The sequence below is a fragment of the Oncorhynchus keta genome, chromosome 1 (genome assembly GCF_023373465.1).
Source record: "Oncorhynchus keta strain PuntledgeMale-10-30-2019 chromosome 1, Oket_V2, whole genome shotgun sequence".
NCBI lineage: Eukaryota > Metazoa > Chordata > Actinopteri > Salmoniformes > Salmonidae > Oncorhynchus > Oncorhynchus keta.
The window spans coordinates 43,013,527-43,031,026 of record NC_068421.1 but is presented as its reverse complement, the minus strand read 5'-3'; the positions used below and the strand labels follow the sequence as shown (position 1 = coordinate 43,031,026).

General features: G+C 45.6%; 1 protein-coding gene and 1 long non-coding RNA gene across 7 annotated transcripts in view; both read right to left on the bottom strand.

The window, feature by feature from the left end:
- The window catches only part of LOC118376447 (cell adhesion molecule DSCAML1), a 201,554-nt gene that overhangs the window by 161,353 nt on the left and 22,701 nt on the right, over nt 1–17,500 (bottom strand). The gene's annotated exons all lie outside the window — the stretch shown is intronic.
- Nucleotides 5,464–7,109, bottom strand: LOC127931815 (uncharacterized). Its single transcript, XR_008143123.1, has 4 exons — nt 6,931–7,109; nt 6,522–6,791; nt 5,984–6,043; nt 5,464–5,564 (listed from the first exon to the last, which is right to left on the bottom strand). It is a non-coding gene; the product is annotated as an uncharacterized LOC127931815 (long non-coding RNA).

The following is a 17,500-nucleotide window of genomic DNA, read 5'->3' as shown; positions in this document are numbered from 1 at the left end:
ACACACACACACACACACACACACACACACACACACACACACACACACACACACACACACACACACACACACACACACACACACACACACACAGTGTCTGTGGAGGTTAATGCACAACTAACCAGGAGAAAGGAATTGGAGCCATCTTCTCTGAGTAAGGCCAAATGAATCCGCCAAAGCGCTATGCAAATGTTCCCCCAGCTAACGAGGCTGCCTGCATGATTGGAGTGCCATTGAAATTCTCCTCGTGCACAGCCCCCTCTCAGTCCCTGCCTCCCTCCTTCAATCTCCCTCCATATCTTCATTTCAACCCTCGTTGTGGCACACATCTCTCTCTCTCTCTCTCTCTCTCTCTCTCTCTCTCTCTCTCTCTCTCTCTCTCTCTCTCTCTCTCTCTCTCTCTTTGTTGATCTGCATCTTTCTGTGTGCATCTGCCATTATCCATGAATCAAGTATTCCATCCATCCATCTGAACATCAAAACAAGTAGCAAACGTGTCATTGTAGAACTTCAACTATATAGCGTCATCTGTATCAGCCATGGAGCCATCAGAAACATCAAATTCAAGCCAGCGACTGATCAAATTCGCGGCGCTTAGTCGAGAGACAATGGCGAAGTCAAAAAGTCAAACTTTAACGTTTGTCTGAGGTGGATAAGAAGAGGGCGAGACTGCATGGTGGAGGGCGAGACTGCATGGTGGAGGGCGAGACTGCATGGTGGAGGGCGAGACTGCATGGTGGAGGGCGAGACTGCATGGTGGAGGGCGAGACTGCATGGTGGAGGGCGAGACTGCATGGTGGAGGGCGAGACTGCATGGTGGAGGGCGAGACTGCATGGTGGAGGGCGAGACTGCATGTTGGAGGGCGAGACTGCTGTCTCTAATAAGCGCTTTTACGGGTATACATACATGAATCAAAGCCTACAATCATAGCAGGGTACAGGGTTCTGTTCTGTCGGTGGACTGTGGTGAATGCCTCTGTGTCTTAGTCGCCCCCTGTCGAAACAGAGAGCGCTCAGAGTCGCTCTGCACCTGCTCTCTCTGTAAAACACCCAGACACGAGATCTGAATAAATAATCGAGCACAACATGCATCGCCGCCATGTCGCCACACACCCACACACACACACACACGCTCTGCACCCCATAAACACACCTCAATAAGTAAACACCACCCATTTCCTTTCTACAACCCCCTCCCCCCCCCTCCTACCAACCACTAGGTAGGTACAAACTATTCCCCCCCAACACAAACACATCCCCCCCGCTCAGTAATGGTGAGACAGACATGGGAATAAATAAGTCAAGAAGCAGAGAATGCATCTTTAATGGGGAGAAACAGAGCGCCGTGGCCTCCTCTAGCTCCCTGAGGGCCCGGCGACATCAGGATTTCAAAGTGTGCACCTCTCTCCTTGTCTGTCAATCTTTCTCCCTAGACCTTCCTCGCTCTCTTTGCCCATCTCCCTGTCTGCATAATTTAGGATCCCCTGCTCTCTGTCACTTAATCTCACTCTCTCTTCTGTCTACCCCTCACTTTTTCTCTCGTCTTCGGCGGAGTTATGCTATTGTCACCCCTCGGTCCCCTTACCTTTCCCACTAAGTGCCCTGAAATGGAGGGACGAAAGAGGGAGAGAAATAAAAAGTGGGGACAAGAGAGAACGATTGAGAGTGGAAGCGTGAGAAAGAGAAGAGAGAGGGAGGGAGAGACAGTAGAGAGGCCCTTGCAAAGTGGAGACCGGGGCAAAAGCAGGAGCTGTGATGATGCTTCACTCCACATAGAGAGAGAGAGAGAGAGAGAGAGAGAGAGAGAGAGAGAGAGAGAGAGAGATGATTAAACAAGCTCACCCAGAAAGCAAACACAGACATCACTCCTCCCCCCCTCACATTCTTTGCAGCATTTTTACTGTCCTCTGTCCCACTCCGGTGTCCTTCTCTTTTCTCTCTCAGAGGAAAGGAGTGGAGGAACGCAAACATCTCAGGTCCATTGTGTGTGTCTGTGCGTGCGTGACCACAAGTGCGGCCCCTTGGTAAGGACAGAGGACAAGTCTGGACATGACTGGGCCCCCACAAAGGGCACATTATTCTATCAACTGTCACAAAGCCACAACCGCTGACGCCTCATCAACTTCATAACGAGCGAGGTGAGAAAGACCGTGTGTGTGTGTGCGTGTGTGTGTGTGCGTGTGCGTGTGTGTGTGTTCCCTCTCGGTGTCGGTGTGTTTTATGTGTCAGCTTGGTGTGCATTAATAGGTCTAAATGTTTTCTCTGTCGCAGTGTCTTCTCTTTTCGTTTGATGTTAAAAGAGTGCGTGCACGTCTGTTTGTCTTTCTTAGGGTGTGCGTTTTTGTGTTCGCGGCAGCGCGGAGCCGCGGTGATGCACTACATTTTTTTTAAATCACGCGGCGACGCTTCCTCGCACCTTCCTCGTTGCCAGCGAGGTTTTGTGCCCCGTTGCCATGGTGACGCGATAAAACTCACACTGTTTAAAGCCCTGAGTGGAGGAGGAGGCAGATACCATCAAACTGACACACGGACGCTAACATAACGACACACGTGGATGATGTCACCCTACACACACACACCAAAAGTAAAGAACATTCTCCTTCAGTTTCTTCACTGACAACTAAACAAATGCAAATTCCACAACTGACAGATACACCAGTAGTCAAAAGAGATGAGGTAGAGGGGAGAAGAAACCCATTGCCACTGATCTACCAAACAAAGCCAATCTCTGTCCCCCTCTCCTCTCCCCTCCTCCCCTCATGTCCCTGTCTCTACAGCTCTCCCCATTGGGAACACATTTGGCTGTCAAACGGTGACACCACGCACACGCAGGGTCACATCATAGGTGAGCCCAGCTGTCGCCAAACACACCCCTGCCTCTTCGTCAAATCAAATCCAAAACGCAGCTTTATCCACTTGAGGGATGACATGCGCTGGCCATGTCATCCTGTATGTTATGTCATTAAGACCATGCTTATTGGTCTTATTGCTCATACTCATTAGCAAAACAACAGACCGCTGCTTCTTCAATTGAGAAATATATACAGTGTACAATAGAAAGCAGATGGATAGATATTCTTTGTGTGTGTGTGTGTGTGTGCGTGCGTGCGTGCGTGTGTGCGTGCGTGCGTGCGTGCGTGCGTGCGTGTGTGTGTGTGTGTGTGTGTGTGTGTGTGTGTGTGTGTGTGTGTGTGTGTGTGTGTGTGTTTGGTAGGTGTTTGGTGGGTGTGGGGATAAGGTCACCTACATACCATACACACTCAAATGGATTGCATACGCTGCCTAAGGCCTCCTGTTTAATTGGCACTCCAGAGTATGGATAACTGGTATGAGAGTGGGCATGAGTGTGTGCGTCTGTTGAGGCGAGGTGCTGTCATACACTGCCCCCAGAGAGAGAGAGAGAGATGTCAAGGATGGCAGATCTGCATTTTTTGAAGAAGCTGACCAGAGCAACACGTATCAAACAGTAAACTTACATAATAATGGAACTGTATTGATACAAGGCAATGATTCAAGCCTCCTGGCTTTAGAGAATAGGTTTGCTACACTAAAAGCAGAAGCTGAACTCATCTCAGAAACTGAAGAAAAAAGTCAAGGAGGGAGAAGAACATACCCCAATGGTCTCTGTGACCCAGCAAGAAGCCCTCAGTGTCCCTCTACCTACCTCACCTGCTGCAGACAGAACCAAGGACATGCCCACAACACCAAGAACACCTGCTATGCAATGTTTCCACAACACCCGCTCTCTAGTCGAAGCAGAGGTCATAGAACTCAGAGAGAACAAGCTTCAAGAGGAGGACACTGTCCAGAAACTAAAAGAAGAGATGAAACAGTTCAGGGAGGAGAGCAGAGCATCTATTGCTAAATTATAAAGCAGAATGGACAAACTGAGTCAGACAAATGATGACCTCAGAGACCATCTGAGCACAATGAGAGAGGACCTAGAGCAGAGAGAGAGAGCTACATTGACCCCCTCAACCAGCGGCTAGTCGTTATGTCCTCTGCATCTAGAGAACATGTCCAACAGCTTGATACAACACAAGCAGAGCTTGAGACCAGCATAACCAGCATGGTCTCCAACACAGCCTGATGACACTGCACCAGCCTACCAGTCTGCTCCAGCCCACCAGTCTGCTCCAGCCCACCAGTCTGCTCCAGCCCACCAGTCTGCTCCAGCCCAGGTCAGCCAACCAGCCACCCAGGCAGCTCCAGCCCAGGTCAGCCAACCAGCCACCCAGGCAGCTCCAGCCCAGGTCAGAATACCAGCCTCCAAGTCTGCTCCAGTCTGCTCCACCCAGACAGACACCCACAACTGCAATCTTTATTGATTCAAATGGGAAGCTCTTAGTCCAGGAAAGATTATTCCCTAGACACCAGGTGTGAAATGCAGCCACTCAGTCAAACCAGGATTGATACCCCTGACAACATCATCATCCACACTGGCACAAAAAACCTTCATGCCAAAGGTGAAAATGTATCTGGGGCAGTGAGAAGAGTGGCAGAAAGGGCACAGGCTATGTTCCCAACAACCAATATAGCTGTGTCCACGCTCCTACCAAGAAAAGACTTCCCAGGACAGTTGATGGACAAAATAAATCAACAGATCACTGTGGACTGTGCCTCACTGCTCAACGTCAGAACGCCTCACCACCCCACTCTGACATGTCAACATTTATACCATAATGTACATCTTGATCAGAACAGTATCAGAACCTTTGCAGAGGACCTAAAGGATGCAACACTTGGCAGGGACCCACACACCCATCACCCCAGCAGCAGAGGCCCCCTGCTCCACTTTCTGAAACAGCAGTACCCCAACCAGAAGAAGAGAAGAGCCAGACACGGCTTATTACAGCACAGCTCTACTAGACCAGGCCCAACACAGCACAGATTTACCAGACCAGACCCACCTCAGGACAGCACGACTAGACCAGGCCCATCACAACACAGCTCTACAAGACCAGGCCCAACACAGCACAGATTTACCAGACCAGACCCACCTCAGGACAGCACGACTAGACCAGGCCCATCACAACACAGCTCTACTAGACCCGTCCCATCACAACACAGCTCTACTAGACCAGAACCATCACAACATAGCTCTACTGGACCAGAACCATCACAACACAGCTCTACTAGACCAGAACCATCACAACACAGCTCCCATCCTGGACCTGGCCCATCACAACACAGCTCTACTAGACCAGGCCCATCACAACACAGCTCTACTAGACCAGGCCCATCACAACACAGCTCTACTGGACCTGGCCCATCACAACACAGCTCTACTGGACCTGGCCCATCACGACACAGCTCTACTAGACCAGGCCAATCACAACACAGCTCTACTGGACCTGGCCCATCACAACACAGCTCTACTAGACCAGAACCATCACAACACAGCTCTACTAGACCTGGCCCATCACAACACAGCTCTACTGGACCTGGCCCATCACAACACAGCTCTCCTGGACCTGGACCATCACAACACAGCTCTACTAGACCAGAACCATCACAACACAGCTCTACTGGACCTGGCCCATCACAACACAGCTCTACTGGACCTGGCCCATCACAACACAGCTCTACTGGACCTGGCCCATCACAACACAGCTCTACTAGACCAGGCCCATCACAACACAGCTCTACTAGACCAGGCCCATCACAACACAGCTCTACTAGACCAGGCCCATCACAACACAGCTCTACTGACCAGGCCCATCACAACACAGCTCTACTGGACCTGGCCCATCACAACACAGCTCTACTGGACCTGGCCCATCACAACACAGCTCTACTAGACCAGGCCCATCACAACACAGCTCTACTAGACCAGGCCCATCACAACACAGCTCTACTGGACCTGGCCCATCACAACACAGCTCTACTAGACCAGGCCCATCACAACACAGCTCTACTAGACCAGGCCCATCACAACACAGCTCTACTAGACCAGGCCCATCACAACACAGCTCTACTGGACCTGGCCCATCACAACACAGCTCTACTAGACCCGGCCCATCACAACACAGCTCTACTAGACCTGGCCCATCACAACACAGCTCTACTAGACCTGGCCCATCACAACACAGCTCTACTAGACCAGGCCCATCACAACACAGCTCTACTGGACCTGGCCCATCACAACACAGCTCCACTAGACCAGAACCATCACAACACAGCTCTACTAGACCTGGCCCATCACAACACAGCTCTACTAGACCAGGCCCATCACAACACAGCTCTACTGGACCTGGCCACAACACAGCTCTACTAGACCAGGCCCATCACAACACAGCTCTACTAGACCAGGCCCATCACAACACAGCTCTACTGGACCTGGCCATCACAACACAGCAGCTCTCCTGGACCTGGACCATCACAACACAGCTCTACTAGACCAGAACCATCACAACACAGCTCTACTGGACCTGGCCCATCACAACACAGCTCTACTGGACCTGGCCCATCACAACACAGCTCTACTAGACCAGGCCCATCACAACACAGCTCTACTAGACCAGAACCATCACAACACAGCTCTACTAGACCTGGCCCATCACAACACAGCTCTACTGGACCTGGCCCATCACAACACAGCTCTACTGGACCTGGCCCATCACAACACAGCTCTACTAGACCAGAACCATCACAACACAGCTCTACTAGACCAGAACCATCACAACACAGCTCTACTGGACCTGGCCCATCACAACACAGCTCTACTGGACCTGGCCCATCACAACACAGCTCTACTAGACCAGGCCCATCACAACACAGCTCTACTAGACCTGGCCCATCACAACACAGCTCTACTAGACCAGAACCATCACAACACAGCTCTACTAGACCCACAGCTCTACTCACAACCCATCACAACACAGCACAGCTCTACTAGACCAGGCCCATCACAACACAGCTCTACTAGACCAGGCCCATCACAACACAGCTCTACTAGACCAGGCCCATCACAACACAGCTCTACTGGACCAGGCCCATCACAACACAGCTCTACTAGACCCGGCCCATCACAACACAGCTCTACTAGACCAGGCCCATCACAACACAGCTCTACTGGACCTGGCCCATCACAACACAGCTCTCCTGGACCTGGCCCATCACAACACAGCTCTACTGGACCTGGCCCATCACAACACAGCTCTACTAGACCCGTCCCATCACAACACAGCTCTACTAGACCCAGGCCCATCACAACACAGCTCTACTAGACCTGGCCCATCACAACACAGCTCTACTAGACCAGAACCATCACAACACAGCTCTACTAGACCAGAACCATCACAACACAGCTCTACTGGACCTGGCCCATCACAACACAGCCCTACTGGACATGGCCCATCACAACACAGCTCTACTAGACCAGGCCCATCACAACACAGCTCTACTAGACCAGGCCCATCACAACACAGCTCTACTAGACCAGGCCCATCACAACACAGCTCTACTGGACCTGGCCCATCACAACACAGCTCTACTAGACCAGGCCCATCACAACACAGCTCTACTAGACCAGGCCCATCACAACACAGCTCTACTAGACCAGGCCCATCACAACACAGCTCTACTAGACCAGAACCATCACAACACAGCTCTACTAGACCAGAACCATCACAACACAGCTCTACTAGACCAGGCCCATCACAACACAGCTCTACTAGACCAGGCCCATCACAACACAGCTCTACTAGACCAGGCCCATCACAACACAGCTCTACTGGACCTGGCCCATCACAACACAGCTCTACTAGACCAGGCCCATCACAACACAGCTCTGACCACGACTCCAGGGTTGGGCAGAACACTGTCCTTCAGGGAAGTACATCACCTGATGCAGTCCACACCATGTATCATTCAGATCATCAGGTTACGTATGCTGAGGTAACCTCTGGCAACCTCTGCATCTCAGATGCAGACTACTGGGCTAGACAGACCCTTTAACTGACCCTCAAACGCACACACAAGCATGCGCACGCACTCACACACACACACGCAAACACAAACAGGGTTGCAGAATGCATTGCATTGCACTAATTATTTGGGCATTCTAATTAATTTGTTATAAACTATTCTTTATTTTATTGACACTGGTATTGTAATAATAATTATATGTAATGGTGTGTGTTTGTGTGTGTGTGTGTGTGGGGGGGGGGGTGTACAGTGGAAGTTTACATACACTTAGGTTGCAGTCATTAAAACTCATTTTTCAACCACTCCACAAAGTTCTTGTTAACAAATTAGAATGTTGGCAAGTCGGTTAGGACATCTACTTTATGCATGACACAAGTATTTTTTCCAACAATTGTTTGCAGACAGATTATTTCACTTATAATTCACTGTATCACAATTCCAGTGGGTCAGGAGTTTACATACACTAAGTTGACTGTGCCTTTAAACAGCTTGGAAAATTCCAGAACATGATGTCATGGCTTTAGAAGCTTCTGATAGGCTAATTGACATAATTTGAGTCAATTGAAGGTGTACCTGTGGATGTATTTCAAGGCCTTCCTTCAAACTCAGTGCCTCTTTGCTTGACATCATGGAAAATCAAAAGAAATCAGCCAAGACCTCAGAAACAATTGTAGGCCTCAACAAGTCTGGTTCATACTTGGGAGCAATTTCCAAATGCCTGAAGGTACCACGTTCATCTGTACAAACAATAGTATGCAAGCATAAACACCATGGGACCACACAGCTGTCATACCGCTCAGAAAGGAGACGCATTCTGTCTCCTAGAGATGAATGTACTTTGGTGCGAAAAGTGAAAATCAATCCCAGAACAACAGCAAAGGACCTTGTGAAGATGCTGGAGGAAACAGGTACAAAAGGATCTATATCCACACTAAAAGCCCTATTTCAACATAACCTGAAAGCCCGCTCAGCAAGGAAGAAGCCAAAGCACCAAAACCGGCATTAAAAAAGTGAGACTACGGTTTGTAACTGCACAAGGGGACAAGGATCGTACTTTTTGTAGAAATGTCCTCTGGTCTGATGAAACAAAAATAGAAGTGTTGGGCCATAATGACCATTGTTATGTTTGGAGGAAAAGGGTAGAGGCTTGCATGCCGAAGAACACCATCCAAAACGTGACGCACGGGGGTGGCAGCATCATGTTGTGGGGGTGCTTTGCTGGAGGGACTGGTGCACTTCACAAAATGGATGGCTTCATGAGGGAGGAATATTCAATGTCAATTCAGCAAATCAAAACATCAATTGCATATTCTAAAATGCAGCATCAAAAGCAAATTTGAGAAAACCAAAGAAATGCAACATCAGAAACAGAAAACAAAATGTTTCTGAAAAAATGTATTGATAATAAATGTACAACATTTAGAAAAATGTCAAATGACAAACGCATTGAAAAAAGTATTCATCCCTATTGGCATTTTTCCTATTATGTTAATGAACATACACACAATAGACCAAATTGGTGAAAGGAGAAAAAAGTACTTGTTTAAAAAACAAAAATAACAAAAATTAACGGAAACGTGGTGTGTGCATATGTATTCACACCCTAAATAAGATCTGGTGTAACCAATTATCTTCAAAAGTCACATAATTTGTTAACTTCTTCGAGATAGGGGGCGCTCTTTTAATTTTTGGATAAAAATATAATATTTTGTCACGAAAAGATGCTCGACTATGCATATAATTGACAGCTTTGGAAAGAAAAAACTCTGACGTTTCCAAAACTGCAAAGATGTTATCTGTGAGTACCCCAGAACTAATGCTACAGGCGAAACCAAGATAGAGTTTCATACAGGAAATGCCCCAGATTCTGAAGGCGCTGTGTTCCAATGTCTCCTTATATGGCTGTGAATGCGCCAGGAATGAGCCTGCCCTTTCTGTTGTTTCCCCAAGGTGTCTGCAGCATTGTGACGTATTTGTAGGCATATCATTGGAAGATTGACCATAAGAGACTACATTTACCAGGTGTCCGCCCGGTGTCCTGCGTCGAAATTATTGCGTAATCTCCAGGTCCATGCGCGTTCCATTTCTTCAGAGGAGAAAGTCAACTGCCACGAAGGATTTATCATCGATAGATATGTGAAAAACACCTTGAGGTTTGATTCTAAACAACGTTTGCCATGTTTCTGTCAATATTATGGAGTTAATTTGGAAAAAAGTTAGCGTTTTAATGACTTTATTTTCGTTTTTTTTCTTACCCAAATGTGATGAAGAAAACGGAGCGATTTGTCTACACAAATAATCTTTTTGTAAAAACTGAACATTTGCTATCTAACTGAGAGTCTCCTCATTGAAAACATCTGAAGTTCTTCAAAGGTAAATGATTTTATTTGAATGCTTTACTTGTTTTTGTGAAAATGTTGCCTGCTGAATGCTAGGCTTAATGCTATGCTAGCTATCAATACTCTTACACAAATGCTTGTGTAGCTATGGTTGAAAAGCATTTTTTAAAATCTGAGATGACAGTGTTGTTAACAAAAGGCTAAGCTTGTGAGCCAATATATTTATTTCATTTCATTTGCGATTTTCATGAATAGAACTTGTTAGGGAGTGGTTCCGCTGTCGGGATCAAATCAGCGGAAATTTCAAGAGCGCCACGTATAGTTTTTGATAAAAATCAAACTTTCATTAAAACACACAAGCAAGGTACTGAATTAAAGCTACACTCGTTGTGAATCTAGCCACCGAGTCAGATTTGTAAAATGCTTTTCGGCGAAAGCATGAGAAGCTATTATCTGATAGCATGCAACCCCAAAGTACTGGAACGTCACCTAAAACGACAGATTTTGCGGTAGCCGGCGCTACCCAAAACGCAGAAATAAAATATAAAACATTCATTATCTTTGACAAGCTTCTTTCTTGGCACTCCTATATATCCCATAAACATCACAATTGGGTCTTTTTCCCGATTAAATCCGTCACTGTATAGCCAAAATGTCGTTTTCTGAAGACCGGTCTGATCCAGGAATATTCCCTTTTACAAGACGCAACGTCACTTTTTAAAATGACAAAGGTTGCCTATAAACCTTTACAAAACACTTCAAACTACTTTTCTAAACCAACTTTAGGTATTAATAAACGTTAATAATCTATACAATTCATCACGGGGCGATCTGTATTCGATAGCAGCTAGTCTTGAAATCAGCGGCCATCTTTTCCATTTTAATAACATCCTGTTGAGAGACTAAAACAGGAAAGGGCAAAACGTCATACAACCAAGGATTAAGTCTGCTAGAAATGCCAGCACTGGCGACATCGTGTGGAAGCTGTAGGCGTTTACAGGACATCTTCATGTATTTGCAGTCGCCTTAAACAATACATTGACTGGCGGATTAATATATTTTTTGTGTTTTTGGAGAACAGTTTTTCAAGGGATTTTTACTCCTAAACACCTTGTGTTATAGCCACAGACACGATTTAACCCGTTTTAGAGACTTCAGAGTGTCTTCTATACACACATACTTATCATTTGCATATACTATATTCCTGGCATGAGTAGCAGGACTTTGAAATGTTGCGTGATTTTTAACAAAAAGCTGCGAAAATTCGCATGATCCTTAAGAGGTTTTTAATGTTGCGTTATGGTAATGAGCTTGAGGCTATAATCACGCTCCCGGATACGGGATTGCTCGTCGCAACAGGTTAAATAATGTAAAATCTAAGTCTCACACTAACTGTCACATGATCTCAGTATATATATACACCTGTTCTGAAAGGCCCCAGAGTCTGCAACACCACTAAGTGAGGGGCACCACCACCACGAAGACCAAGGAGCCGACCAAACAGGTCAGGGACAAAGTCGTGGTAGAAGTACATATCAGGGTAGGGTTATAAAAAAATACGTGAAACTTTGAACATCCCACGGAGCACCATTAAATCCATTATTAAAAAATGTAAAGAATATGGCACCACAACAAACCTGCCAAGACAGGGCCGCCCACCAAACCTTACACTCAAGTTTGATGCTTTTTTGTCTTATTTCTTGTTTGTTTCACACTAAAAAGATATATTGCATCTTCAAAGTGCTAGGCATGTTGTGTAAATCAAATGATTCAAACCCCCCCAAAAATTCAATTTTAATCCCAGGTTTTAAGGCAACAAAATAGGAAAAATGCCAAGGGGGTGAATACTTTCGCAAGCCACTGTAAGCAGCAAAACAACCCAGAGCTACGCTACGAATACTTTGAAACTCTGAAACAGTATAAAAAATACACTGAAATGCAAAGAAACGGAATTATACCAATAAGACACTTGACGAAATTGAAAATGAAATTGACCAAAATCGGTTCGGAGACATGTGGAACAACTTAAGCACAACAAAGACACAAGAATTTAGCCAAAGAAGATGAAGTAATTTGGAAAACTTATTTTGATAATCTATAAAAAAAAAAACATCCCACAAAAATACTTAGAACAGAACCAATTAGAAATTCAAGAAACATTTTACATCCTCGAACCAGTCATTTAAAAACAACCAAAATCCACGAGAATATAACCAATAACCCAACAAGATCTAAATGAAAAGCTCAACACGATCAAATCAAATAAGTATTGTGGTCTTGATGACATCAGACATGAAATGCTGAAAAACAGCACACCTGAGTTGCGAAATGCTGTGCTTATTAAACTGTTCAACATGGTATTAACTTGCTGCTTTCCTGATGTCTGGAACCAGGGGCTCATCTCCCCTATCCACCAAAGTGGAGACAAATCAGAACCCAAAAATTACAAGGGAATTTGTGTAAACAGCAACTTGGGAAAGGTTTTCTGTAGCATTTTGAATTCAAGATAAGTAAACGTTGAACCTCCCCAAACGTCGCACTACTGACCATATATACACCTTTACACACACTAATTAATAAGCACGTCCAGCAAAACAAAAGAGGGCAAAATGCCTGCTTGCTTTATTGACTTTAAAAAAGTAATTGATTCTATTTGACACGAAGGGCTATTCTACAGAATTCTACAAAGTGGGCTTGGTGGTAAGGTGTATGACTGAATCAAATGTATATACACAGAAAACAAGTGTGCAATAAAAATCTAAAAACCAAAGAAGAGAATTATTTTCACAACGTCTCGGTGTGAGACAAAGCTACAGTTTGATTCCAAATCCTTTCAACATTTATATCAATGAATTAGCAGACATGTTGGACCATTCTCCTGCCCCAGGACACTATTTGACACAGAGGTAAAATACCTGCCATAAGCTGATGATTTGGTACACCTATCACCAACCAAAAGTTGGTCTTCCACAGAACCTTAACATTCTAGAGCCAAAATTGGGCCCCTGGCAGTAAAAAACAAAATGTCAGTGAATGCACAAAGAAAAAGCCTGCAGAGCATTGTATGCAATAAAAATGTAAAGATTCAAAATCAACATCCCAATTAGAATTTGGACCAAAATATTTGACAGTGTAATCAAACCAATAGTTCATTACCGAAGTGAGGTTTGGGGGCCACTCAATAAACTGGACTTTAAAATGTGGGACAAACATCAAATTGAAGCCCTACATGCAGAATTCTGTCAGGAAATTCTACAGTTCCGGAGAAATACACCAACTAATGCATGTAGGACAGAATTGGGCCACTCTCCAGTGGTAATGAAAATACAGAAAAGATCATTATAAATTGTGGCTACATCTAAATTCAAGTCTGCAATTTTAAGCACTTCAAACCCAAGAGCTGAGTCCAGAAACGAGCCCTCTCAGTCAGCTGGTGTTGGACCTCACTAACCAAGCTGACACCAGCACTGCTTCAAAAGAAAGAATTACAATAAACAAAACCATGAACCAATCAAAGGACTCATATTTACAACACTGGAAAAATGAAACAAATTCCCCAAGCCGACTAAATTGCTATCTGGCCCTAAACAGAGAATATGAATTGGCTGTCAGAGATACGAAGCAGAGACAGATCCTTACCAAGTACAGGCTGAGTGACCACCAATTGGCAATAGAAACCGGCAGACATAAAAAGACATGGCTACCCAAAGAGGAGAGTGTATGTGGTCACTGCACAACAGGGGAGGTAGAAACAGAGATGTACTTTCTCCTCTACTGTGATAAATATTCCTCACTATGAGATTCATTATTCACAGAAATGACTACATTTATTCCAAATTTCAACTTATTAAACCCAAAGGAAAAACTGAAAATACTCATGGGAGAAGGAGCAATGGCTCATCTTCAGCCAAATATGTATTGCCTGCCATAGCCTGAGGGATACTGAATAATAACATCTGAAGTTTACATACACCTTAGCGAAATAGAGATGAACGTACATTGGTGCGAAAAGTGCAAATCATTCCCAGAACTACAGCAAAGGACCTCGTGAGGATGCTGGAGGAAACGGGTCAAAAAGTATCCACAGTAAAACAAGTGCTATTTTGACACAACCTGAAAGGCCGCTCAACAAGGAAGAAGTAACAGCTCCAAAACCGCCATAAATAAGCCAGACTACGGTTTGCAATTGCACATGGGGACAAAGATCAAACTTTTTGGAGAAATGTACTCTGGTCTGATGAAACAAAAATAGAACTGTTTGGCCATAATGACCATTGTTATGTTTGGAGAAAAAAGGGGGAGGCTTGCAAGCCGAAGAACACCATCCCAACCGTGAAGCATGGGGGTGGCAGCATCATGTTGTGGGGGAGCTTTGCAGTAGGAGGGATTGGTGCACTTCACAAAACAGATGGCATCATGAGAGAGGAAAATTACTGTACGTGGATACTTTGAAGCAACATCTCAAGACATCAGTCAGGAAGTTAAAGCTTGGTCGCAAATGGGTCTTCCAAATGGACAATGACCCCAAGCATACTTCCAAAGTTGTGGCAAAATGGCTTAAGGACAACAAAGTCAAGGTATTGGGGTGGCCATCACAAAGCACTGACCTCAATGCTATAGAAAATGTGTGGGCAGAACTGAAAAAGCGTGTACGAGCAAGGAGGCCTACAAACCTGACTCGGTTACACCAGCTCTGTCAGGAAGAATGGGCCAAATTCACCCAATTCACCCAACTTATTGTGGGAAGCTCGTGGGAAGGCTACCCGAAATGTTTGACCCAAGATAAACCATTTAAAGGCAATGCTACCAAACACTAATTGTGTGTATGTAAAGTTCTGAGCCACTGGGAATGTGATGAAAGAAATAAAAGCTGAAATAAATCATTCTCTCTACTATTATTCTGACATTTAACATTCTTAAAATAAAGTTGTGATCCTAACTGACCTAAGACAGGGAATTTTTACTAGGATTAAATGTCGGGAATTGTGAAAAACTGAGTTTAAATGTAGTTGGCTAAGTTGTATGTAAACTTCCAACTTCAACTGTATATCTGTTGCTTTTATATTGTTTTTGTAAACAGTTCATTTGTGTTTATACGTTCAGGCACTTAGGAGAGGTTGAACAAACGATTGGATAGCCCCTGGATAGCCCCTGGATAGCCCCTGGATAGCCCATTGATAGCCCCTAGATAGCCCCTGGATAGCCCATTGATAGCCCCTAGATAGCCCCTGGATAGCCCCTGGATAGCCCCTGGATAGCCCCTTGATAGCCCCTAGATAGCCCCTGGATAGCCCATGGATAGCCCCTGGATAGCCCCCCTGGATAGTCCCTGGATAGCCCCTAGATAGCCCCTGGATAGCCCCTGGATAGCCCCTGGATAGCCCATTGATAGCCCCTGGATAGCCCCTGGATAGCCCATTGATAGCCCCTGGATAGCCCCTGGATAGCCCCTGGATAGCCCTGGATAGCCCCTGGATAGCCCCTTGATAGCCCCTGGATAGCCCCTGGATAGCCCCTGGATAGCCCATTGATAGCCCCTGGATAGCCCATTGATAGCCCCTGGATAGCCCATTGATAGCCCCTGGATAGCCCCTGGATAGCCCCTGGATAGCCCCTGGATAGCCCCTGGATAGCCCCTGGATAGCCCCTGGATAGCCCATTGATAGTCCCTGGATAGCCCATTGATAGCCCCTGGATAGCCCCTGGATAGCCCCTGGATAGCCCTGGATAGCCCCCCTGGATAGCCCATTGATAGCCCCTGGATAGCCCCTGGATAGCCCCTGGATAGCCCCTGGATAGCCCCCCCTGGATAGCCCTGGATAGCCCCTGGATAGCCCCTGGATAGCCCCTGGATAGCCCCTGGATAGCCCATTGATAGCCCCTGGATAGCCCATTGATAGCCCCTGGATAGCCCCTTGATAGCCCCTGGATAGCCCCTTGATAGCCCCTGGATAGCCCCTGGATAGCCCATTGATAGCCCCTGGATAGCCCCTGGATAGCCCATTGATAGTCCCTGGATAGCCCAACGGTTGCTGGTGTTTTGTTCCATTTGTGTTACGTTTGAATTCTTTTTTGATTGGTTAAATTATTGAATTACATTTCTGTAAACACTTACACACAACACCTCATGTATATACTCTCAATACACGTTACATAACACATCAAATAACAGGCCCTACACTCTTACACTAATCCACACACTCATGTACGCACACACACCCATTCAAAACCAAAGTCCGTGTGCGTGTGCTTGCGTGTGCACGCGCGCACACACACGAAAAACAAAACACACAAACACTACTGACGCCAGCATGCACACCGACATTCCATCGATGATCTCATTGTGCCTATTCAATGTTGTTACACGAGTGCACGAAACATTAGGAACACTTCCCTGAGATGACAGTTAAATTCCGGTGAAAGTTATTAATCCGGTATTGATGTTAAATCCACTTCAATCAGTGTAGACGAAGGGGATGAGACAGGTTAAATAATAATTTTTTAAGCCTTGAGATAATTGAAACATGGATTGTGTATGTACGCCATTCAGAGGGTGAATGGGCAAGACAAAGTGCCTTTGAAGAGGGTATGTGTGTGTGTGTGTGTGTGTGTGTGTGTGTGTGTGTGTGTGTGTGTGTGTGTGTGTGTGTGTGTGTGTGTGTGTGTGTGTGTGTGTGTGTGTGTGTGTGTGTGTGTGTGTGTGTGTGTGTGTGCGCGTGTGTGTAACGCTGCTCAACAGTTTCCTGTGTGCATCAACAACGGTCCACCACCCAAAGGACATCCAGCCAACTTGATACAACTGTGGGAAGCATTGGAGTCAACATGGGCCAGCATCCCTGTGGAATGCTTTCCACACGTTGTGTAGTCCATGTCCGACAAATTGAGGCTGTTCTGAGGGCAAAAGCGGGGTTCCAACTCAATATTAGGAAGCTGTTCATAATGATTTGTACACTCAGTGCATGTCATGTTTTTTGTTTTGTTTACTTATCAGAGCAAAATGTTTTTTTTTTATTGTAACATTGATTACATTCATTCATTATTTTATTAAAAAAACAAAAATGTTGTAATACCTTGGCAACAGCTAGTGGGATCCCTAATAAATACAAATCAACATCACTATTATAATTATTATGATTAAAACCTTATTTGTGTTATTGTAGCTGTCATTATGTCACTTAGAGAGAGAGAGAGAGAGAGAGAGAGAGAGAGAGACAAAGACACACACAAAGAGA